General features: G+C 49.5%; 1 long non-coding RNA gene across 1 annotated transcript in view; it reads right to left on the bottom strand.

The window, feature by feature from the left end:
• Positions 1 to 9,783: 9,783 nt before the first annotated feature.
• LOC113884897 overlaps positions 9,784 to 24,309 on the bottom strand; it is a 244,947-nt gene continuing 230,421 nt past the window's right edge. Inside the window, exons 4-6 of the long non-coding RNA XR_003509040.1 lie at positions 16,435 to 16,579; positions 15,977 to 16,241; positions 9,784 to 9,930 (exon numbers count right to left, since the gene is read on the bottom strand). This is a non-coding gene — a long non-coding RNA (uncharacterized LOC113884897). The remainder of the gene's footprint in view (positions 9,931 to 15,976; positions 16,242 to 16,434; positions 16,580 to 24,309) is intronic.

The following is a 24,309-nucleotide window of genomic DNA, read 5'->3' as shown; positions in this document are numbered from 1 at the left end:
CACTTCTCCAAAGAAGATATACAAGTGGCCAATAAACACACACAAAGATTCTCAACATGGTATCTTTCAGGAAAATGCAAGTTAAAACTACAGATACCTCTGTACATTTACAGAATGTCTATCATAAGAGACAGATGATAACAAATGTTGGCAAACATGTGGAGGCATAATCCTCATGTTTGCTGGTGGGAATGCAAAATGGTGCAGTCACGTGAGGACCAGCGCGGGGCTCCTCAGGAGTCAGAGTCACCATACGACCCAGGGATTCCTTCTGGTTTTATACCCAAGAGAAAAGAAATCATGTGTCCACATACATGTTGTTCACAGCAACATTATCCAAAATACAACAGCAAGAAAAAAAAGAAACAATGCAAACGTCCATCCATTGATGAGGAGATAAATAAAACATGGCATAGCCATATAACAGGTTATTATTTGGCAATAAATGGTACTAATATGTCCTAAAACACAGATGAAACTTGAAGCTTTGCTAAGAGAAAGAAGCCATACCAAAGACCACATATCATATAATTTTTTATATAAAATGCTCTCAATAAGCTAATATACAGAACCAGAAGGTAGGTTATTAGCTGCCAGGAGCTGAGGGAGGGGAAAGTGAGTGGAGACCACTCATGGGACAGGTTTCTTCCACCGGTTACAGAAACTGTCCTGGAAAGAGTGCTGTTGTGGTGCAGCTGGCACGGTGGCCAGTTCTGCGCGGAGGCTGAAGTCTGCTGAAATGTGTACTTGAGTCAATGTTACAGTATGTGGATTATATCTTAGTGCCACTGTTTTCAAACCTTATATTGTGTTTTGACAGAGCAGAAAAGCAGACGCAGCCTGGCGCCTCCCAGCCTGGCGCTTACCCAGTGACTGCTCACTGGACACCTGGAAGTCCAGGTGAACCACAAGGTGAGCAGAGCACCGACAGCCTCTGTCCCACCCTGGTCCTCAGGCATGAAGGGCGTTACACCGTACTGACACTCGTGAAACTGAGGCCGTGGACAGATGCTGCTGTGAGGGCGACAGGACACACGCGCTCACACATGTGCTCACAGACACGCACTCACACACGTGTGCTCACACACACACTCACACACGTACTCACATGTGCTCACACACACACTCACACATGTGTGCTCACACACACACTCACACACGTGTGCTCACATGTGTCACGTGGGACGCTGGGGCATCGAGGTGGAGAAAGCATGCACACATCGTGAAAACCCACCAAAACACCCACATTTGAATGTATTATTACTTGGGTGTCTCTGGTGAACTTTTTAACATAGGACATTTCATGCAGCCAGTTCCAAGGACACACACACCCCTGCAAAGCCACAGACACACAGGGCTGGGGGCTCGGGGGGTTTCAGGTCAGAAATACAAATCCAAAGGAGCAGAGACTTCCGACTTAGAGGTGCCGTGGAATGTGCATCCTGGTAAGATGCACATTTTGACATTCTTAACAGAAAACAGCAAAGCAAATGCTTTTATACCATACAGAGTTAGAGACTGCAGTAGAGGCAGAACAGAAATGAAACCATTAGGGAAATAAAGGTAATTAAACTCACATTATGCTTCAAAAATAATGTTTTTGTTAATAACTGCCTGGTATTATTCTATTTACCACCAATTTACTGGCGACTGGACAGCTTTGCTACTGCTGGGTTGCATGTTGTAATTTCTAATGGAATAAATCAACAAAATTGAATAGCAAATTTCTAGTCTTCCTCACCTAGTCATCCTCCACCAACCAAACCCTGAACACATTCACCTCCTGCACCCCTCACTGCATAGCGGGGACGCGGGCACAGAGAAGCTGGACCACGGTGGCGGGCCCAGGCGCAGCCCCGAGCGACCCCCTGGAGGGGAGCCCGGCTCTGGAAAGCTCCCTCAGGACGCGGCCGGAGGCCTCTCCCACGCCAGGCCCTCTGCGTGTGCCACAGAGCAGACAGCAAGGCAGATGAGAGCGCGTCCCGCGGAGCTGACGGTCTCCTACAGGAGGTGAGGAACAGAGCAAATGTGCTCACTTTTTTGTGGGCAGAAAAGAGGAAGAAAATAGATTTACGTGTTGCGGCCTCTAACACAGTCAGGAACATGCATGTCAAACAGAGATAAAAGCATCGAAAGTAAAGGAGGGGATCCGGGGACGGGGTGAAGTGACAGGCGAGCCCCGGGGGGCAGGGACAGGGGAGCTCACGGGGCTGAGAATCAGCTTGGTAGCCAGGATCCCAGGGCCTGGGGAGGAGGGAGGCGGCAGCCACGGAGTCGGGCCTTTGGGGGATGCAGCCCCGGGTTCTGCCGGCACGGGAGATGGGAGCCTGGGTTTACTGGAAGGAGGGTTCAGAGTCCTGTGTCCGGGAGGCTCCTGGGGCAGCGGGGGTGAACGCCAAGGAGGCACCCTGGGGCTCTGCTCTCTGCCCTCTCTCACGTGCACCTGCAGCAGACCAGGCCAGGCACTGCTCTCTTTGTGGGGTTCACTTTCATGAGATAAAGATAGTAAGCAGCCGACAGAGACTCACGGTCAGAGGTTGAACCATTACAGACTCCAAGTCGTGAAGAGCGTTTCCTGTGAACTCACAGGAACCCAGCCTGGACTTGCTTCCTGCCAGAGCTGCATGATGGCTTCCAATCCCGGGGCCACAACCCGGCACACGAAGCTGCCCACCCGGATGCCGTGCCCACAAGTGTGCTGTGAGGGGTGCGGCTAGGGCCGCAGCCTCTGGCAGGTCTGAGGGGAAAGGAAGGTGGACAGAGCCCACCTGGGGGCGACGCCTATGGGGTCCCCCACCTGCCGGCACAGAAGCCCTCCCTTTCAGGGCGGGTGCTGACTCCACAGGCAGGTGGACGGCTCCACCTAGGGGACATATCCGTCCTAACCGGGGCTCTTGGGGAGCTGTCCCGGGTGGCCACGGCAGGCCGGTCAGAGTCATCACTCCGGATTCGCCCCCATCTGCCAGCAGCTCCCACAGCAGACGTGGGGTCCGTTGCCCGGCGGCAGAAATGGGGCTGGGAGGAAGCCCCTCCTGCCTGCAGGCAGGCCACCTCCTCCAGATGCCTCCCAGCTCACCACTGTCCTACTGCTCTCAGGCATGTCCAGCACTGAGGCCACAGCTCCCAACTCTGTGGAAAACCCAGGAGCAGGGCAAGGGTTGAGTGCATCTGTCCAGAAAGCGATCAACTCCGCAGTGATGCTTCCCTACATTGACATCAGCATCATGGTCTGGCTCTGACTCCCTGTTCCACCCCAGACAAGAGGCGCCCATTTTTTAAAGAGGGGGAACCCTCTTGGCACACTGACAGCAACAAGATGTAATGTGGAAATATGAGGAGAGGTTCCAAGAACTCTAAGGGTCACATGAGGCCCCGAGAGTGGCCGACAGAGGAGCTGAGCTGGGGGAACACCCCAGCATGTCCAAGCCCCAAGGTGCAGGTGTGCTGGCCAGCCCCCCAGGATGCAGGTCCTCACTCCAGTGGGGAGAACACCTGGGAAAGACAGCTGCGTGTTGGGACGGGTGGGATTGCCAGGTCTGCATGCGAGGCCGCTGCAGGTGCACAAGCAGGGCTGCAGCCACAGCGGGTCTGGGAGACCTCGGCGGGCACCGAAGGACAGGAACACGAGAGGCAGGTTGTAACCAAACCCCTTCAGGAAGCTTGTGATCAGAGCCCGAACACGTGGCAAGACCTGTGTTAATAAGCCCATGCGCCTGACCCCCAGCATTTCTAGGATGAAGATAACACCATGGCTTTGACAGGATGAGCTTGAAGCTGTCCTGAAAGATGTCCATTCCCTGGTAAAATCAGCTGACAGGTGCTAATGCTGAACCTGTCTTATTTCCCCAAATTTCAGTGACCCTACAGTTATATCTCAGCTTACAGTTTTATTTAAAATCAGCCCATCAAGGGTCAAGAGCAGATAGCAGGTACCTGCCCTAAGGTAGAAGGAAGAGAATTCTGCACCTCTCCCCAGATCCGGCAAAAATTCGAAATGCATCCTTGGCCTGTAACAGAAACTGCCCGAGGTGAAGGTCTGGGTGCGTCCCACGCACCTTGATTACGGCAGCATCCTGACCGTCAAGTTCTGCTGGATCACAGGGGCTGAGACTCACTGACACCCCCCCAGGGAAAGGCCTCTCCGGGTCGCCGGTCAAGGGCCATGAGCAGCTCTCTGCTGGATTCATGCGGCTACTGTCCAGCACATCCTGACACCGGTGTTTCCACAGGGGTCATCCCTGCTTGGAGCACAGCCAAAGCGAGGACATCGGGGTTAAGACAGAATTTCTGGAAAATCATAGACACATATTCATCATGGGATCATTCCACCAGGTCAGGCCCCTGAAGGCATAAAAAGTGGGCGCAATGAGACAAACACTAGTCCCTCAAGCAGATGGAGACCCTTGAGAAACCCACATGCACGTGACACCACCCACAGAATCCTCAGATCTTCTCGCTAAACTGTCTGCTTTTCTGAGAAATGACCAAGTTTGCTGTGAACAAACATCAGCTCACAGCTACAAGAACAGTCCTGCCCCACGCCATCATCTGGACTCTCGCCTGGTTTCAGATTTGGTTGCAGTTCTGTTATTTCTTCCAAAAGTCCAATTTCACACAGAAATGGGGGCCACAGGGAAGAAAGCTGCAAAATTAAATCATGAACCAGAGAGGTCTTTTAATTTACCCAAATTAGGAAACTCATAAGAGACTTACTTTCTGAGGATTATTGCTAACTTTTAATATTTATTTATTGCCCTAAATGCTATTTAAGAATTATCCCGTTCTGCCACTTGGTTTCCAATTTGGTGTCTAGCAGAGGCTCCTCTAGGGATGCGAAAATCATGCTTTCACGGGCGGCTGGTGGCAGTCTTGTTTCTTTCCTCAAGTTCAGGCGGCTGTCCTCAGCACTGTGTGAAGCTCCCGGCACACACACCACTGCAGACTCAGGGCCCGGGGTCATTCTTGGGCAGAACTTGCTAGAACCGGGCCACCAGCACACAAAGGGGAAGGGTTGCCTGGAAGACCCGTCTCGGCAGTTACACACCCTCAGTGAGCGTATGATGGAGGACCGCCAGCCACCAGTCTCCCCATCCACATAGGCTCTGAACCCACCAACCCTGCCCACGGACGCACCCCCAGCCCACCTGACATGACACCCTGCCCATGGACGCACCCCTGGCCCACGGACGCACCCCCGGCCCACCCAACATGACACCCTATCCACGGACTCACCCCCGGCCCACCCGACACGACACCCTGCCCACGGACGCACCCCCAGCCCGCCTAACATGATCCACTCGTGGCTCACAAGCACATGAACCTGGCAGTCTCTCAGCTCTGCAGCTCCACACGGGGTTCCCCTGCCCTGAATCAACCTGTTGGCTCCATGCCTGGGAAACCTGCCACCTTTCTGTCTGCAAGGGCTCAGCTTAGACCAGCAGTTCTCAGCTGTAGTCACCCGACCAACAATGCAGGAGCCACCTGGGAACGCACCAAAACCGCAGCTGCTGTGCCCCCCACCCACTACTGAATCAGCAACTGCGGGGGGGGGCTGGGGGGCTCAGCCGTCTGAGCGACAGTAAGATTCCCTCGCGCCTGGGGCTGATAGTGTTTGTCCGACCAGCAGGGAGACGTCGGCTTGAACCCCTGAGTGGCCTCAGGAGGTTCCGGAAGCCAGGTCTGCGTGTTTCTCTTTGGTTAACCTTCTAGGATGACAGCTCTCCAAGGAGCCGGCTGTCACTCACTGAGCAACACACGCGGCTCCCAGGAACCACAGGCGCTAAAGACACTGCAGAAGCGCCCCCTAGCGAGGACTTTGAGAGTAACACACACGTGGCCCTGGGGCCCTCGTAGGCAGGTCCCACCTCCAGGAGACATCAGGGCCGATACCATCCCCTTCGATCCACACAAGCAGGCCCTGCTGGGCTCCAGGGGGCAGGGGTCAAGGAGAGACCCCGAAAGTCTGACAACCAAATTAGAGTGGGGGCAATGCTGGCCCCCAAGGATGGGCAGCTCACTCTCCTGAAGGGTTTGAGTAAGACCTGTAGGTGTAGACAGGCTTACCCAGGCTTCCCAAGAGGTGGTAAATAAAAAGGGAGCAAAACGGGGCAGTCGGCAGGGGGTGGGGTGGGAGGGGTGGGAGGGGTGGGAGGGGTGGGAGGGACCCTGTGCCCCAGGGAGGCAGGGCCCTGAGCTCCTTCCACTCCTTCGTCCTGGAGGCAGCACCATGCCTCTGCCTGCCCACTGCCCAAGGTGGGAACAGTGCAGGCCCGGAGATGACGTCCGGCATCAGGGCACGGCACAGGGCACAGAGCCTCCCTGCATGGCTGGGGGCCCCATCAGGCTGATGAGGAAGAGAAGCTGAGCCCGAGCATCCCCAGGGAAAGGTAACCACACGTCCATGTCCAGCCACAGTGAGCTGCTTCCAGACACAGCCATGGGCAGATAACCCCTCCCCTAGTTTCCGAGAGTCCCTGTGCTGAGCACATCTACACTCTGATTTTACTTGCGTCTCCCTGGTCCCATCTCTCGATGGCCTCCTGGCTGACCTCACGTCCCCTCCGTGCCGCCAGCCTTCCATCCAGAGGGACCTTCTGAGAATAGTCACTCCTCTGAGCAGAACAGCACCAAGCTCTAGGTCTCCATGAAGCAGCCGGGCCACGCCCACACCTGTCACAGGTGTCCCGCTCCTGCCTCACCAGCTACCTGCCTTCCCCACACACCTGATTGACTCATGCTGCCCCTGAACACACCTGTCCAGGAGACCAGACGCATGGGCTCCACAGCACCTGGGAGCTGCTGCTCTGCCCGCAGCTGGTTCTGGCATCGTGTTTGTTCCCCTCCTGAACAAACAGGCCAATGCGCAGGGCAGGAATGAGAGCTCTGAACACGCGCTCAGATCTGCTTCCAGCTTCCTCTGTGTTTCTGGGCTTCACTCACCTGTCCTCCCCGGTCCCCCAACACGGATAGAAGTGGGCTGAGCCATGTGTCTGCTATGAGAAGCGTGTGGTGTGAGCCTGGAGCCCGGGCCAGGGGACGAGGAGCTGGGGCTCCAAGGCCCACCATGCGCATGTTGATGGGGTGCTGCCCTGTGACCCCGAGCCTGCCCCCTGCTCAGCTGGGTCACCTTCCAGGCACCGAGCACTCACCCCCTGGCACAGACTCGTCTCCTGAGAAACAGCCTGGGAGACACGAGAGCACAGAACTCAGGGCAGGACGCAGGGCAGACAAGGACATCGTGACACTTTATTTGTCTTGAAAAGTCACCATCCCCAAGTACACAATCGTCAACAACACTGTGGTTCATTTCTGAGGCCTGGAACAAGTGCATCAACTCCTCAGAGCCATGACACTCTGGTGACAAAGGGCCGCTTCCAGGAAGAACAGGACATGCCTGCTTCTCCAGAGGCCCTTCCCACCCTCAGGAGGGACTCGCAGTTTAATAGGAGGAGGAACTGATACCAGCATCAGAAACAGTCTCTTCTTGTTCACGTCCAGCATCTGGCTTCTAGGATGCAGTAAAACCTTCAGTACACAGCAACCTAAAAAGAAAACCCCATCAGAAAATGTTTAAATCAACACTCGCACACTCTGGGTCCTCTACCATGTACTTAGCATGCCAAGCACTAAGGTCATGCCAAGCCTGAGGTGGAGGCTACCTCTACTCGACTGGAGACATGGCCTGCTCAGCCCCCCTCACCGGAGAGCATCCTGGGTCCTGGCACCTGCCGCTCCCAGCGCAGGCAGACACCCCAGGCTCCAGAGGCTCCCTTTCAATAAATGAGCCAAACACAATGCCCAGTCCGCAATGACTGAAGCTGGCCAAATGCCCCAGAGGCAGAGGTCTTTTCAGAAATGTGTGTTACTAAGTCACATGATGGACACAGACTTTAAAACCATTGCTAAGCAGGGTCGAGAGTCCCAGGGACTCCTCCAGGAGCACAGACTCCCATTCAGCGGACAGACTTGCTTGTTCAGGGCTGAAGATGCAGACTGAAAACAGTGGTCAGCAGTGCATTCATGGACTACTTTAAAAACCTTGTTTTAAATGTAGTGGAGAAATCGTCCAAGCACCAGAATGATTTTTATTTTTTTGGTAAAATTATTCTTAATAAAAACAGACTCATTCAAACACTTCCAGTCTTTTGCATTAATGCACTTTCTGAAGGGATTACAGATTTTGTGCATGCTCTGAAAATGACCTCAGGACACTTTAGAGGAATTGGAGCGCCCCACTCAAGGGTGCTCGGCTGGCTGACCTAGTCTGGGAGGACTGACCAGGCTAAGGAGGGAGTGCTGACGGGACCACCTCAATGGTAGGACTGACCAGACCGGGCAGGGCTAACAGGAGCATCCTGCTGGTGATACTGGCAAGACTGGGGTGGGCGGGGCTGGCATTACCACCTCACAGGCAGGACTGCCCAGGCCGGCAGGGCGGCTGACCATCTCGCTGGCAGTAACAGGCGGCTCTGGGCACCTCCACCTGTCCAGTGCCCACCACCCAGGTCTCCAGCCCCAGACCTCGCTGCCCGGGTTTCCCAGGACATCTGTGAAGCAGAAGAGCTTGTTCCGTACGGGGCACAGGCCGCACCCCGACACAGTGGGGGGACTCTGTGATGTGGTGGCAGTGCGGGAGCGGGGGGGGGGGGGGGCTCTGAAAACAGAGGAGGCAGAAGAGCCCCCGGCCTTGAAGGAAAACAGCTTTTCTTAAAATTTTACTATTTTTGAAACAACAAAAAACAACTCACCGTTCCCAGGAGGCTGTGTGGCTCTGCTGAGGGTCAGGCTCAGACCCTCCACCTCCTGAGATCAGAGGCAGGCTCCATTCTGATTCTTCCCTCCAGGAGAGACTGGGGAGCCCGCACCAGCTGCTTGCGTTGGTTAAACTTGAGGTGATGAACGAAACAAGAGCGGACATTTCTGGTTTCAGTGATCATCCACAGAGTCCCCCAAACAGCGAGAAACGACCACATTATTGTTGGGGAAACAGTCACAGCACCCATTTTAAAACTTGTCACTACCCTTGTGGGTATTTTAGCAAATATTTCAGCTGAATAACATACTAGTATGATTAGACTGACATTAAATGTTAGCTTACATATGAATAAAGTTTATATATAAATGTTGCATTTTGCTCAAATAAGAAGTTTGAGCCATCATGGAAACAACCTGAGTGTTCATCGATGGATGAACAGATGAAATATGTATATGTACTATACATATAAAAAATATGTATTTATACATATACAGTGTATATATATACAATATACATACACACACATGATGGACTATTATTCAGCCACGGGAAAGAAAGAAATCCTGCTACTGTGACCGGAGGGCATTACGCTGAATGAAGTAAGTCAGACAGAGAATGACAAATATTGCACAGTATCACTTACGTTCAGAACAAAAACTAAGAAGTCAAACTTTTAGAAACACAGAGTTTCTACTGGGGGGTGGGGAAACAGCTGGTAAACAGGTCAGACCTTCAGCTCTGAGATGGAAAAGACTGAGGATCTAATTTAAGCAGATGATGACACTGTACCGTACCACTGACGTTTGCTAAGAGACGATAACAAAAGTCCTCACCACCAACAACAAAAAACATGAATACTGAATATGTGAGGTGGTAGGTGTGTTACTACGATGTATCAAATCACCATAACACACACGTATCTCACAATTTTATATCAATTATACCTAAATAAAGCTGAACTAAAGAAGAAATCTGAGTCATACCAAATAATTTATTTCAATTTATTTTATTAAGTTTAATTTCACTTTTCAACATTTTTGATTGAAAATGACAAAATTAATATGTAAACAGTAACAGAACTGCGGCCTTCTGCCATTGTTGTGAATTTTTTTAGTTTCCAGATATGGAGATGAATGCAGTGACAAATGAAGAAAATTGTCTTTAATATAAGTGACCTGCAAAGAAAAGAAAAACATGGTTAGAAAATCTGCAGCACAGCCAGTGGTTTAGATCACAGGATGAGGGTCTGGGTGTCATATAGCCCATGATGCATTGAGGAAGTGGGAATCATTGTCGTAGAACCAAACGAGAAACATGCAGCAAACACAGTACTCCACTGTTTACAGCGATCTGATCACTGTGGTCGTCAAAGGAGAGGTGTTGACACATGGTAGGCTGGAGCCGAGGAAAATGATGGCTGCCCATGCTGCCACAAAGACCCAAGCTCTTGCTTTGCAGGATGGAGTGGGGATCTGAGGTCTCCAGATCTCTGGGGACCAGCTTGTCAACCGCAGGTCCAGGGTACATGGGCACCGTCAGCACAGGCGGCTCCCTCACCACTGGGCACCTGCACACACGGCCACCTGCCCTTGTCACCGGCCATCTGGTCCAGATAGAACGTCCGCTGTGAGCACCCACGGTGCCTATGAGCTTCCTAGAAGGTCCAATTCTGTCTCATTTTGTCTTTCTCATGGAGGCTCCAGCTAGGCCTGCAATGCTCACAGCTAGGAAGACCTAGTGACCTCACTGTTTGTTCACAGGCCCCATGCTCCTGCCTGGCCTTTCCTGACCCTCTGCTGCATCTTCTCCATCATCAGGTCAGTTAAGTTCAGTCACTCAGTCGTGTCTGACTCCTTGCGACCCCATGGACTGCAGCACACCAGGCCTGCCTGTCTATCGCCAACTCCTGGAGTTTATTCAAACTCATGTCCATTGAGTCAGTGATGCCATCCAACCATCTCATCCTCTGTTGTCCCCTTTTCCTCCTGCCTTCAGTCTTTCTCAGTATCAGGGTGTTTTCAAATGAGTTAGCTCTTCCCATCAGGTGAACAAAGTATTGGAATTTCAGCTTCAGCATCAGTCCTTCCAATGAATTTTCAGGGCTGATTTCCTTTAGGATGGACTGGTTGGATCTCCTTGCAGTCCAAAGGACTCTCAATAGTCTTCTCCAACACCACGGTTCAAAAGCATCAATTCTTGGGCACTCAACTTTCCTTATAGTCCAACTCTCACATCTATACATGACTACTGGAAAAACCACAGCTTTGACTAGACGGACCTTTGTTGGCAAAGTAATATCTCTGCTTTTTAATATGCTCTCTAGGTTAGTCATAGCTCTTCTTCCAAGGAGCAAGCATCTTTTAATTTCATGGCTGCAGTCACCATCCACAGTGATTTTGTTGGAACTCAAGAAAATAAAATCTGTCACTGCTTCCACTTTTTCCCTTTCTGTTTGCCATGAAGTGATGGGACCAGATGCCATGGTCTTAGTTTTCTGAATGTTGAGATTTAAGCCAACCTTTTCACTCTCCTCTTTCACCTTCATCAAGAGGCTTTTTAGTTTCTGTTCACTTTCTGCCGTAAGGGTGGTATCATCTGCGTATCTGAGGTTATTGGTATTTCTCCTGGCAATCTTGATTCCAGTTTGTGCTTCATCCAGTCTGCCATTTCACATGATATACTCGGCATATACTCTGCATGTACTCTGACTTCCCTGGTGGCTCAGATGGTAAAGCGTCTGCCTACAATCCAGGAGATTTGGGTTCGATCCCTGGGTCAGGAAGGTCTCCTGGAGAAGGAAATGGCAACCCACTCCAGAACTCTTACCTGAAAAACCCTATGGACAGAGGAGCCTGGTAGGCTACAGTTCATGGGGTCACAAAGAGTCGGACATGACTGAGTGACTTCACTTTCACTTTCACTCTGCATATAAGTTAAATAAGCAGGGTGATAATATACAGCCTTGATATACTTCTTTCCCAATTTAGAACCAGTCCACTGGTCCATGTCCAGTTCTAACTGTTGCTTCTTGACCTGTATACAGATTTCTCAGGAGGCAGGTCAGGCGGTTTGGTATTCCCATCTCTTGAAGAATTTTCCACAGTTTTTTGCGATCCACACAGTCAAAGGCTTTAGCATAATCAATAAAGGAGAAGTAGATGTTTTTCTGGAACTCTCTTGCTTTTTCTATGACCCAATGGATGTTGGCAATTTGATCTCTGGTTCCTCTGCCTTTTCTAAATCCAGCTTGAACATCTGGAAGTTCTCAGTTCACATACTATTGAAGCCTCACTTAAGATAATTTTGAGCATTACTTTGCTAGCACATGAGATGAGTGCAATTGTCTGGTAGTTCGAACATTCTCTACATTACCTTTGATTGAAATGAAAACTGACCTTTTTCTTTGAACTCCACGGACTGCAGCATACCAGGCTTCCCTGTCCTTCACTATCTCCTGGAGTTTGTTCAAACTCATGTCCATTGAGTTGGAGATACTATCGAACCATCTCATCCTCTGCCACCACTTTCTCCTCCTGCTCTCAATCTTTTCCAGGATCAGGGTCTTTTCCAATCAGATGGCCAAAGTATTGGAGCTTTAGCATCGGTCCTTCCTATGAATATGCAGGGTTAATTTCCTTTAGGATTGACTAGTTTGATCTCTGTGTTATCCAAGGGACTCTCAAGAGTCCTCTCAAGCACCACAATTCAAAAGCCTCAATTCTTCAGCACTCAGCCTTCTTTATGGTCCAACTCTCACATCCCTACATGACTACTGGAAAAACCGTAACTTTGACTATATGGACCTTTGTCGCAAAGTGATGTCTCTGCTTTTTAATATGCTGTCTGGGTTTATTATAGCTTTCCTTCCCAGGAGCAAGCATCTTTTAATTTCATGGCTGCAGTCACTGTCCAGTTTGTTGGAGCCCAAGAAAATAAAAATCTGTCCCTGCTTCCACTTTTTCCCCTTCTGTCTGCCATGAAGTCGTGGGACCAGATGCCATGATCTTAATTTTTCAATACTGAGTTTCAAGCCAGCTTTTCCACTTTCCTCCTTCACCTTCAACAACAGGCTCTTTAGGTCTTCTTCACTTTTTGCCATTAGATTGGTATCATCTGCATGCATATCTCAGGTTATTGATATTTCTCTTGGCAATCTTGATTCCAGCTTGTGATTTATCCAGCCCAGCATTTCTCATGATGTACTCTGCATAGAAGTTAAATATGCAGGGTGACAGTATACAGGCTTGTTTCAGCCCTTTCCCAGTTTTGAACCAGTCAGTTGTGCCACGTCCAGTTCTAACTGTTGCTTCTTGCTACATGTGCACATGTCCATACACGTTTATATTGATTTCTCCTCTCTGCTTGTGTATGTATATGTAAGTATATATAAATGGACACAGAGAGAGGAATGAACAGATTATCTGGAAAGAAGTAGAACCTTGTAAAATGTAAGGCCCTACATCACACACATAGCTTCGACATCCTGATTGAAAGGTTGTTGCTGAACCATGAAAGATGCCAGGATTCTTGGCCTCCGAAGGAGAAGAATTCAATCTGGGGCCAGAGATGAGGCTTGATTGCTTGGAGCTTTTGTGTAATGAAGTTTTATTAAAGTATAAAAGAGACACAGAAAGCTCCTGACATAGGCATCAGAAGGCGGCAGAAAGAATATCCCCCTGCTAGTCTTTAGATGGATGTTATATAGTCACTAGCAGTCTGTTAATGTAAGAAAGGAATGTCTCAAAACTCAGAATGGCGCCAGGCCCCTCACCCCCAAGATGCATTTTGAGATAATCTCAGTCATCCAGGGCCATAACACGATTGACTTGAATCTCCTAGAAAGGCAGATTACCATACAAACAGTTCCGTTTACATGGATTAGGAGAACAGTGTATAAGGATAACATACTGGTTTGTCAAGTCAGTTCTGAGCCTTTAGGCGAACTGATCCGAAGACAGAGTTTGGGGTAAATGGACAGTACATTAACATAGCTTAGGACAAACATTTCCATAAGAAAAATGTATTGATTAGCTCAAAATTTGAGAAAAGTTAAGTTCAGGTGGAACCAGCTGTCATTATGGCAACAGTATTTTAAGAGAAACCTCTTTTTAAATTGGTATAGAGAAGGGAAAAAATACATCACGAGTTTGTTTCCTCCTGCCACTGAAGAGAGAGATAAAAAATGTCTGACACTCGCAGCCTATCTCCTCCGCTTGGAGACCCCTGGGCTTCCTGCCTTTTACCCACTCAGGATCAAGGTGCTCACACTGGCCACTGATTCTCACATTCACCGTCTTGGGGGATGGGCAGGACCTCTTGACTGCTTCTCACCCCCAGGAGCAGCGTCTCGGGCAGCCCGTGTGTCACCTTGGACTCTCCTGTCTCTTCGGTCAGGGGAGCCCATTCATTCCCACAAAGACCCTATACCGCTCACGCTCCATGTGTCCATGGCTCCTCCATGCTGACAAGCTGTCCACGACAGTCTCAGGACCCTTCCCTAAAACCAGCAGTGACGGGGAGCTGGAGGAGGCTCCTGAGAAACTGAGAGTGGAGAGGGCAGTGTGACAAGACAGGAAGCACCGAGACCACACTGCAGGGAGGACAGAGCCGCCCCTCCTTATGCCCACAGCCCCGCGTGTCCTGACCCCGTGGTGGTCTGGAACTCACAGGCAGATGGGGGTGCCAGAGAATCCTGGACGAGAAGATCCTGGCTCCCTGACCTTTTCTCCATGGAAGAACACTCGGTAAAATCACTCGACACTAAGTATTTCTGAGTCTTAAGCTGAGTTACGAATTTAGCAAATTATTTTGACTCCTGAACTCCTTTTATCACATCAGTGGATGGTTTATCCAGGCCTCTGGCTGCCAACATGGGTTTCTGCCTGCCCATAACTTGTTAGTTTATAATTAGGGGAAAGCCACTCCAACGACTAGACCAAAGATGTTAGCTGAGCTCAGTAGACCCAACCCACAGACAACAGGGAGTCTCTGCTGACAGTCAGTAAGAGAACACCACAGGCCACAGGCCAAGTCCTATCTGTGTCTCAGGGAGCATTCCTGTCACCTAGAAATGAAATAGGTCACCTCAGCTCTGCTTCTGTCATTATTTCCCAAAATGTATTGTACTTTATGGCTGGCAGCTTCTGATCTTTCCTTGCCAGAAAATTAGGAAACCCCATGCACTGGGAGCCTCCTTGTGCTTCTAATATCAAGCACAACCACCTCTTCTCAATATTTAAGATGTCGTCCTTACTGGCTCCTTTTATTCAGGAATAAATTAATATTGAAATTAGTATCAATTGCTCTGTAAACACATGACCATCACAGGAACAAACTTCCAGGATAAACAAGCCCTTTGGTTTTCCATCCGAGCTCACAAGGCGCCGTGGGCAAGTTACCACACTTCTTCCTCCCAGTTTCTTCATCTGGGAGATGTGTGTAAGGACATCTTGTCTCAGTGGGAGACTGATTAATCTCTCTGTCTGCTCTCGGGGCTTCAGGGAGCAGCCTGTGATACAGGGTGAAGCAGGGTGGACCCTGGCCACGCTGGGCCAAACAGATACCCCTCTAAGGAACTTTAAATCTGCAGAGAGATTCTGTCCAGCTCCGGAGTGTGGACACACACGTGAGCCCAGAGCTGGAGGGCAGTGTGGACCAGCATCCAGGCCAGCCTCTCATTTTGCTGCAGACAGTGTGGGCGGGTTTTCCGCCCTTTAAGCCCTACAATTCCTAACACCAGTGACCAGACGTCCTGGTGTTGTCAGACCCCAATCACACTGTTACCGGGGTCCCTCTCACTCTCAAACACACCCTGACTTGGCCAATAAACTACACGGTCACGATCCCCAAGGCCTCGTCGCCCTGTTAGCTTCAGCACAGCATCAGGAGAGACAGTGTGTGTGGAAGGCTTCTGAAACCTGTTGGGCTGCAACAAGCAGGCTCTCACCAACTAGGGTAAGAGGCAGCAGGCTGCACTCAGAGCAGAAACCAGTACGTGCACATCCCCCTGGACCGCGCGGAGGCGCCGCCCGGCATCCGACCGCAGTGAGCAGAAGCAGTAGAACACAGCACACTGAGGGGAGAGAACATGACAAAATGTAAATTGCTCTCATCTCTAGAAGCACAATCACATCGAAGCCAAGTCTGTGAACCGTTCACAGAATCCACAGGAGAAGCAGCCGTGTTCCACAGAATAACTAAATCCTGGCATCAGTGACTCACCTTCAACCCAGAAGTGGTCTCCATTACCAGCTGAGGGCAGCAAACTCTTCTCGGTCCCCATCCACACGGGGGGGCCATACTCCAGACACAGGGAAACAGGGCTCTCTCCTGCTTGAGACTCTTGGTGGAATCTTGCATTGTGGAATTATCGCAATGGAGATGCTCCAGTCCGGGCACTTCTCAGCCTAGTGCAATTACCTCAAGATGCAGAACCATGATGGGGAGAGACGTCTGAGCTCCAAACAGCAGGAGGTGTGAGAGGCACCTGTGTGCACACGTGAAGAGGGACACGTGATACAGCACGCCTCCCAGGTACCATATGAAAAAGCTGTCTGTGTTCACTGTGAAAGACTAAGGCTTATATGACAGCAAGCATCTACAGTGGTTATGATGGCCTGTGACAGGTGCTCAGACGCTCCCTATAGAGGGGAGACAAGGACCATTTTACCAGGACTGACCTTCTCCGCTGCTTCCTCCATGACGTGAGGAGACCAGAGGGGGCCGGGCCAGTGCTCCCCAGAAGCGTGTCCACCAGCTCCCAGGTCCAGGGCTGCCCTGCGGACTGTCTTCAGTAACAGCTGCATCAGCTGCAGCTGCTCCTCGCTGCACGAGTCAGACGTATGGGTTTGCAAAGTAAATCCACAAAATGAGGCACCAAATAGTTCTTAACAGACAAGAAGTGGAAATCCCAAAGAGCAATGATGTTTGAATTGAAGTGACAGTTGAAATGGGTTTCCTTTGAATTAACAAAATATTTCTAAGAAAGAACAAGATCTAGAATTAAGTACCCAATGAAGATGAAAATCATGAACCATGTTTAAAAGTCACAGGTTACTAAATCAAGGAGTCTTCAGTTTGAGAGGAATTAACTTTAGTGTCTGCAGAGAGGCATGTGCGCTCACCACCTGGTATGTGCAGAACTGAAGGGGGCCTCGTGCCCCCAGACCTCGGTGGAGGGTGGGGTAGCCTGGCTGGACCTGATGGCAGAGACCACTCACAGAGCAGCCAGGAGCCAGCAGGCTGACTAATAAGACATCAAATCCTCAGCGGCCTTCAAAAAAATCATTTGTTCCTCAGGTCAAATCAACTGCCATAAAAAAGAACCACCACTATTGATTACACAGCCACCTCCCCAAAGTCTACAGAACTTTCTAATAAAATGGGAACTGGCATCTCCTGACATATGTTCTAAGTGGGCCTCAATTATAACAGGAAGTGAGTCGATTTTATTGAAGGACAGGAGGAATGAGAGGCGGCACAAGAACAGAACAGCATTGCCAGTAAATCCAGGAGCCAAGACCCAAAAAAACACAGGGAGGTGCAGATGACAAGACATTTCATAAAGGAGGCCCTTAGACCAAAACGAAGAAGAGGGTTTCCTGACACTGGGGCACCCGTCAGGGACCCCCCTCCATGCTGATGGCACATAGCACATAAACCCCCCGAAACATAAAGCGAGGTGTGGGATGCAGGCTCCCTGCCCAGGGTCTCGGGGGCCTGGCAGATGAGGACTGTGAGAAGCACCTGTCCCTGGGCGCCCACGGCCCTGCTCGCTGCCCCTCCTGCTCCTCTCGGCCCCTGGTCAGGGTGAGCAGTCGGCACCGGCCCCCTTGCACAGGAGGAGGGGCCCAGCGGAGCCCCTCGCCTGTACCAGATTGCCCTCAAAAGCCATCCAGGCAGTGCCTGAGGCTTGCGGCGGCTTTCCACCCTTCCCCAAACAGGGCAGCTGACTGCTGACAGCGGACGACGGCTCACCAACCATGCAGGCACAGCCTAGCTGTGCAGGACAGCCACGTCCACCACAGGGCAGGGACCCTACACATCGGCAGGACTTAAAGGCATGTCTTCAGTGTGTTCAATTGCATTTGAAATTATAGCAAATCAACAACAAAATACCATTTATGTGCAAACACTCACTTTGTTCCCTTTTCAAGAACACAATTTCTGAATAACATCTTATGAGAATATGACCATATTTCTGTTAAAATCCTATGATGCAACTGGTGTCAGTTCTCACATTAATAGATACTAGTTGTAAAATCAGTGTCAAAGAAAGCTGAAATAGTTTAATGTCTTCATAGAAACTAATTGCAATCAAATTTCCAAACGACCTTTTTAATTGAGAGACATTTACCTCTTTATCAAAACCTTGACCCTGAATTTCTTAAATGCTCCCTAATTAAAGAACAAATATGTCCAAAGGCAAAATAGATCAGGACCCTGCTTCACTGATCAATTTGGATGAAAAATGGAAAACACATTAAAACTTATTTGAGCCTGAAGTGTTACGTCATTTTCAGCCCACAACCTGAGAGCACCGCCTCAAAGCCGCTCTAACCTGAACCAGGAAAAGAACACATCAGCTCCTGAACAGAGGGAGCTTCCCACCAGAGAGGTAACGCCTCCTCCAACACCGAGCACCGAAGGACAGGTGCTACCCTGACCACTGTGGCGCATTTTGCCTTTTAAGTGCCTTTGCTATGGAGTTTGAGAAACAAAGTCTCGTGTTTCTGGGCTCAAAATTAACCAAACTGTTGTCCCCTAAAATCATGATTTTAGCTGAGACAAAATGTCTTGCCCCACGACCGAATCAGTCACCTTCCTGATGCTCCCCACACACGGAGGGTGGAGCGGCCAGCTCTGGGGTGCTTGCTGCCTGCACCACAGACACCCGCAGAGAACATGCCTGCACCTGATCCTTTACAGTGGTCCCCGCATACCTGGAGCCACCCTGACCGCATGGCTCCAGGTCCTTAGGTCCAGCAACGGATGAAGGAAGTGTTTGTCTTTATAACTGGAGAGAGGGGAGAGCATAATAGATGCACGGACCTGGGAAAGCTGACGCCTGGGTCCTCCTGCAAATGACGCCTGCCTCCCAGGGACCACAGCAGCAGAGACGGTGGTGAGCACCCACGACGGACCAGGCCCTTAGACACAGGATGCCCACGCAAAACGCATGTCATAAAGGCAGCTTTCTCTTCAGAAACAGCATCACAGGCTGGTTTTCTGCCCAACTTCTCTTTGACTTCAATTGCGCTCCATTAAAACCTAAGTCCTAGGACTCACGCCAGCAGTCAAACTTTTAAACCACTTTCCCAGAAAATATCTGTGACACCAAATTCCAGGATGGGAACTCGCTAAGAATGTGAGGTGTGCCATGCCGACCAGGTGAGTGGTGCTCCTCCAGGACAGGCAGGGGCCCAGGCGCTGGGCGGGCTGCCCCACAGGCTGGGGGTGCTGGGCCTCTGGCCTCCTCTGCGCTGTGACCCCCGAGTGGGAAGCACGGGGCCGGGCTCACTGCATGCCCGCAGGCTGACCACAGTCCCCTCGGAGCGCACGCCGTCACCCGTTAGGGAAGCAGCAGAAAGGGCGCCCAATGATGGCGCCATTGGCTGCTTTCAGCATGTGGGCTCTGACTCTGCGGACATGCCGGGTTTCCTGGAGGGTTACAGACCCGTGGGGGGTCCAGGGGCACAGAGTGCCCAGTGTGCTCCCACCAAGGCTGCCCCTGAGCCCCCGCCTTGTCCAGCCAGGCCACCCCAGACCCGGGAGACCGCCCTGCCCGTGGCTTCCCGCAGGGAGGTCTGGGTCAGCCCCCCACAATCGGGACCCACGCCCCGGCGGCGCCTCTGAACCGTCTCCCTGTGCTGTGCCCGTGAGTCTCAGTCACTGTGTGACACCCATGTTCTGACACACTTGGAGGATACTGGACATCATGACACTGTTCTGACGGCGTGACAAGCAGGTACAAGGCTGTGTCGAGCAGCTCTTACAAAACAGGGCAGAGTCTGATGGAGGGTGGGCTATACTTTGCTGGTATAACATAAACCCAACATTGAAGAAGCTTCTGCACTTAAAGGAAAATGTTCATAAATTCATAAGAAAGTGAAATTAGGTCAGCAGTTAGCTCTGTTCTCTGATGGACCCAGAGGCTCGATGGGAGAGTGTGAATACAGCCTGACTGCCCCACACGAGGAGCTGTCAGACCACCTAAGACTCCCAGTGTTCCAGAGCACACACTGGAGTCCAAAGCCCTCCTTCAACCTCTGTGAGCTCCACACCAACACCAAAATCACACACGTACTTGACAAGCTAGACTTCATCTACTTTATATTGTAAAAAGAATCCAAAAATGCAAATTAAAGCAATAATGAAATGTCACTTTAGCTTATCAGATTTATGAAGATAAAGCACAAAATTTAAATCACCAAATGCTGGCTACGCGGCTATGAAGGTGTTTGCCAGTGGTGATATAAAGTTGCATGGGCCCTGAGGAATGCAGCTTGGAGACACATAGCAAGAGTCTAAAACAGGCATATATTGTAAGCCAGCAGTTTCATTTCTAGGAACAATTCTAGGGAAATTTTAATTAGAACAGGAAATTTTAAAATTATGTTTTCATTTTAACACTAAAAGCCAAAGGATCAGAAACAACCTAAATGTCACGTCTGTTCTGATGTGCGTTAGACACTTCATGCCAGGCACCACACATGTAAAAGTGGGTATAAAAGACTGAAGTAAATACATTTCTGGTTCTGATAAATTTATAATTGGAGAGAGGGATGAGCACAGCAAAATAAAAATATAATTTCACTAAAACATGATGATAAAGACACAGTTGAGAAAGGGTCTGGGAACGCCTCTTGACAGAATGTTATGTAATCATTAACCCAGTGGTTCCACTTAGAACCCAGCTGCCACGTGGCAAAGCCAAGCCTCATGGGTGGTGACATGGAACAGACACAGCCCTCAATGACTGGCTGGCTGATGGCAGCGCCACTGCGGCCCTGGGGTGGACCTCTGGCCCCTCTGCCCTGACCACAGCCCCCAGTCACACACAGAGAGCCACCCACCTGAGCCAGGTGGCCCTCAGTCCCTGGAAATGACTGCTGCTTCTAGTTGCTGAAGTGGCTTGTCACACAGTCACAGAAACCAAACAAGATGGATTTGCTAGAGATCCAGCCTTTGGAAAGTGCTGCTCACAGTGGTGGCCTACTCCCCAGGCCTTGGGATGTCCCCCATCGCATTGTGGGGTGAAGCAGGGGTCACTCAGGGCAGGTCGGCTCACCCAGGCTGCAAGGCTCTGTCCAGCCCTGCCAGACAGCAGGCTGGCGTCCAGGTCACAGCAGAAGCCCTGGAGGCGCACAGAACCGCTGCAGGGCCACAGCAGCCTGGGTCACTGGGAGGCCCCAGCCCTGTGGACCCTGCAACCTCGTCCCCACCACGCAGCCCTTCCCCATCACTTGTCACAGCTCCCTGAGGCCATCTCTTCCCATCAGCCACCCTCCCTGTGTCCTTCACAATTTCTTGTTCTCATTCTGGTTTGTCCTTTCTTGTCCCTTTACGGAATAACAAAAGACTAGGGAATCCTGGGACCGCTGCCCTCAGGAACCAGACTCGGCTCCTGGCTGTCGTCAGAGCCAGCCTGTGGGGACCAAACCCCACACTCATGTGTCAGGAAGGGAAACCAGACACGTCACCTGGTTCCGGCCTTGTCGACCTTCCAGGCACCTGCCTCCAGGCCGCGCAGACAGGCGTTGTTCTGTAAGTGACTGTTGAGTAATTTTTCCTGATTATTGGCCCCACTCAAACCTGGTCTTCTTTCAGAGCTTGACTCTCTTAACAGTGAGTTATTAATTTCATGTAGACAATTTTCTCAGCATGGGTTTAGTTAAACATGTTAACTGTAGCCATTTCAATAGGACTTCTTTCTCCTTAATTATAGCATGAGGTCATAGGACCCTGAGGAACTACTGAAAATGTTCTCCGCAAACCAGCTAGAAAGATAGTTCTTGTTTATCGCTGTCTTTCCTCAAATGCAGGGACACACTGAAGAGCTCCAGGTTCCAACTGCTGAGGACATAATTCTAGACTCACCCCATGTTAACTCTGCAGCCAAATCTGACCCCTTGAACTCAAGACTCCCCATCTGTAAAACAAGTAGTAACAGCAGCCACTGCAGACACACAGACGGGGCTGAGAAAACCTACAAGGACAAATGGGAAGTGCAGTACCTACCACGCAGGGAAGCGAGCACCTTGCTGAACGAGGTCGGTTGTCTTAGCATCCTTGTCTAAGTTCAAACAAATCTCTGCATCCATCACTTTCCAACCAAGGCCATCGCCGAGCCCAGGAGCTCATGCAGTGACCTTCCCACCCTTCCAGCCTGCACCTGTCAAGTCCCAAATCACAAGATTGTGCCCTTGCTTCCTGGTCTTGAAACAGCAACAAAAATCGTGCGGGGAGATTTTAGATTTGTACATATTCTAGGGAAATACAGAAAAAGATTGCTAGCTGCCAAACTCATGAACCCTAGTAACTTCTAGAGCTTCAACATTACTTTGAACTATAGCTAAGACAAAACAGCCATGCCTTAATTAATTCTAAAATATTATTTGTTTTATCTGTAAAAACCGTCTGTTTTTTTTTTCTTTTTTGTCTCTACAACTTACTTTCAATACACTTAACTCAAAAGTTTAAGTATCAGAGTGCTTTATAAACAGAAGCACTTTGATCAACAATGATATAATGTAATAAATAATAGATGAAAAACCTGAAAATTTTTGTAAATGTTATTTAAATACTTTGTTGTTGAAGGTTGGCCTAAAAATGATAAACATTAGAAAAAATAACATTAAATTGTATTTCTGATCAAAAATCACCCAGCAGGCTTCTGGGCCAAAAAGTGGAGAAAAGCCATGCCCAGCATATCTGTCTTTTAATCATAACAAGCTGAGAAGAGGTAACAGCAAAATCACTCCCTCCCTCCCAGAGAACTGTAGAGGTCATAACCCCAGCTGAGAATTAAAATAGCAGCATCGCGAAACCTAGAAGTCAGGCAGGACTAGCAGCTGTCAAAGCAGACACATATCAAAGAAAATCTTTGACATAGAAGATCTGAGACAATCATACTGAAATCAAAGGAGCAGGGAGTGAGATTGGGAAAGTTAGAGAACAGATAACAGTATGAAAAAGACGATTCAGTATAAGGACAACTGGCTGGTTAGGGAGGAAGATGTGTCAAATGATACCAAGTGGAACAGAAACAAACAGGAAACAAAATAACCTCAGAGACATGATAGAAGGAAGGATCTATGACATAAACAGAGTACTGAAAACCACAACTAGGAATATGACACAGGATTTTAAACACATTTCAAAAAAAAAATAAACACATTTCAGAATTAACAGATACCAAGAAATATCTCTCATAAGTAAGGACTAAGTAGCAGTATTTTTAAGATCTCAATCACACAGGCATAAAGCAGAGGATGAAATTAACCTGGAGTGACACATCCTAGGGGCTCTACAGGTAACTGTGACCCACGGACACTACACGAGCTAGGTCATCCCTTAGGTGGAAGCAAGGCACGTGGCCTCCCCACGTATGAACAGCGCAGAAATGTGGGGCTCATGTGCCTTCCTGGGACAGGGAGTCATGATGAAATCCAGCCCCCAAAAGAGCCAGAGGGAAATCATGGTATGAGGATCACTGTAACACTTCTGCCAGAAAACAACAGCGCAGAAGACTAGGAGCTAGCACTAAAGGAAAGGAAGTGTGTGATCCAAGAATTTATGTTCAGCCAAGCTTTACTTTGAGACTAAGGGCAAAAGACAGGCATTCTCATCCAGAAAGAAAAATCAGAAAATAAATGCCCATGGCCCATGTTGAAAAGAACCAACTGATAACAAAATTAACCAACCAAGAGATCAAAACACAGAAGTCAAGTTGGAAAAGCCTCAATCAAAGGAGTGGCAGGTGGGTGTTGAGCCCACACCAGTGGCTAAAAGAAGCCTCCGCAGAGGTCGGATTCCCTGGTGTAGACACTATAGACCCTGCCCAACAGACTACATGTGTGTGTGTGTATACACATGTATGTTTGTATATGCACACACCTGTACTTAAATTCCTGTGGTAGAGCAGAGAATGCAGGGGGAAATATATAAATACTATTTTCATATTTTGAAGCTCTTTTTCAATTTTTTTCTTTTTTAATTCTTACAAGGTCTCTTAAGGAATGGTCTATTTGGATAAAGAAATATTTATGTGACACACAGTAATGATTTCAGTTTCACATCAGTTTATCAATTCTATTAAATCAAATGATTACATTTTCCATTTTGAAAAACACTCTGTGGACTATGACCCCACTGATAATAGTATTCCTAAAGTTTTCCCTGTAATAGACTTGCTGTCTCATGATACTTATCCTGAGTGGCAGGAGTTTTGATGATCATATGCTATCTTCTTTTAGTTTTCCATATAGGTTCAATGTCTTAAAATGCATACTGCTTTTCATCTTAAAAAAGAGATAAACTAAAAAGAAACAAAA

Source organism: Bos indicus x Bos taurus, chromosome 27, assembly GCF_003369695.1.
Source record: "Bos indicus x Bos taurus breed Angus x Brahman F1 hybrid chromosome 27, Bos_hybrid_MaternalHap_v2.0, whole genome shotgun sequence".
Classification (NCBI taxonomy): domain Eukaryota; kingdom Metazoa; phylum Chordata; class Mammalia; order Artiodactyla; family Bovidae; genus Bos; species Bos indicus x Bos taurus.
This window is presented reverse-complemented; position numbering and strand designations above follow the sequence as displayed.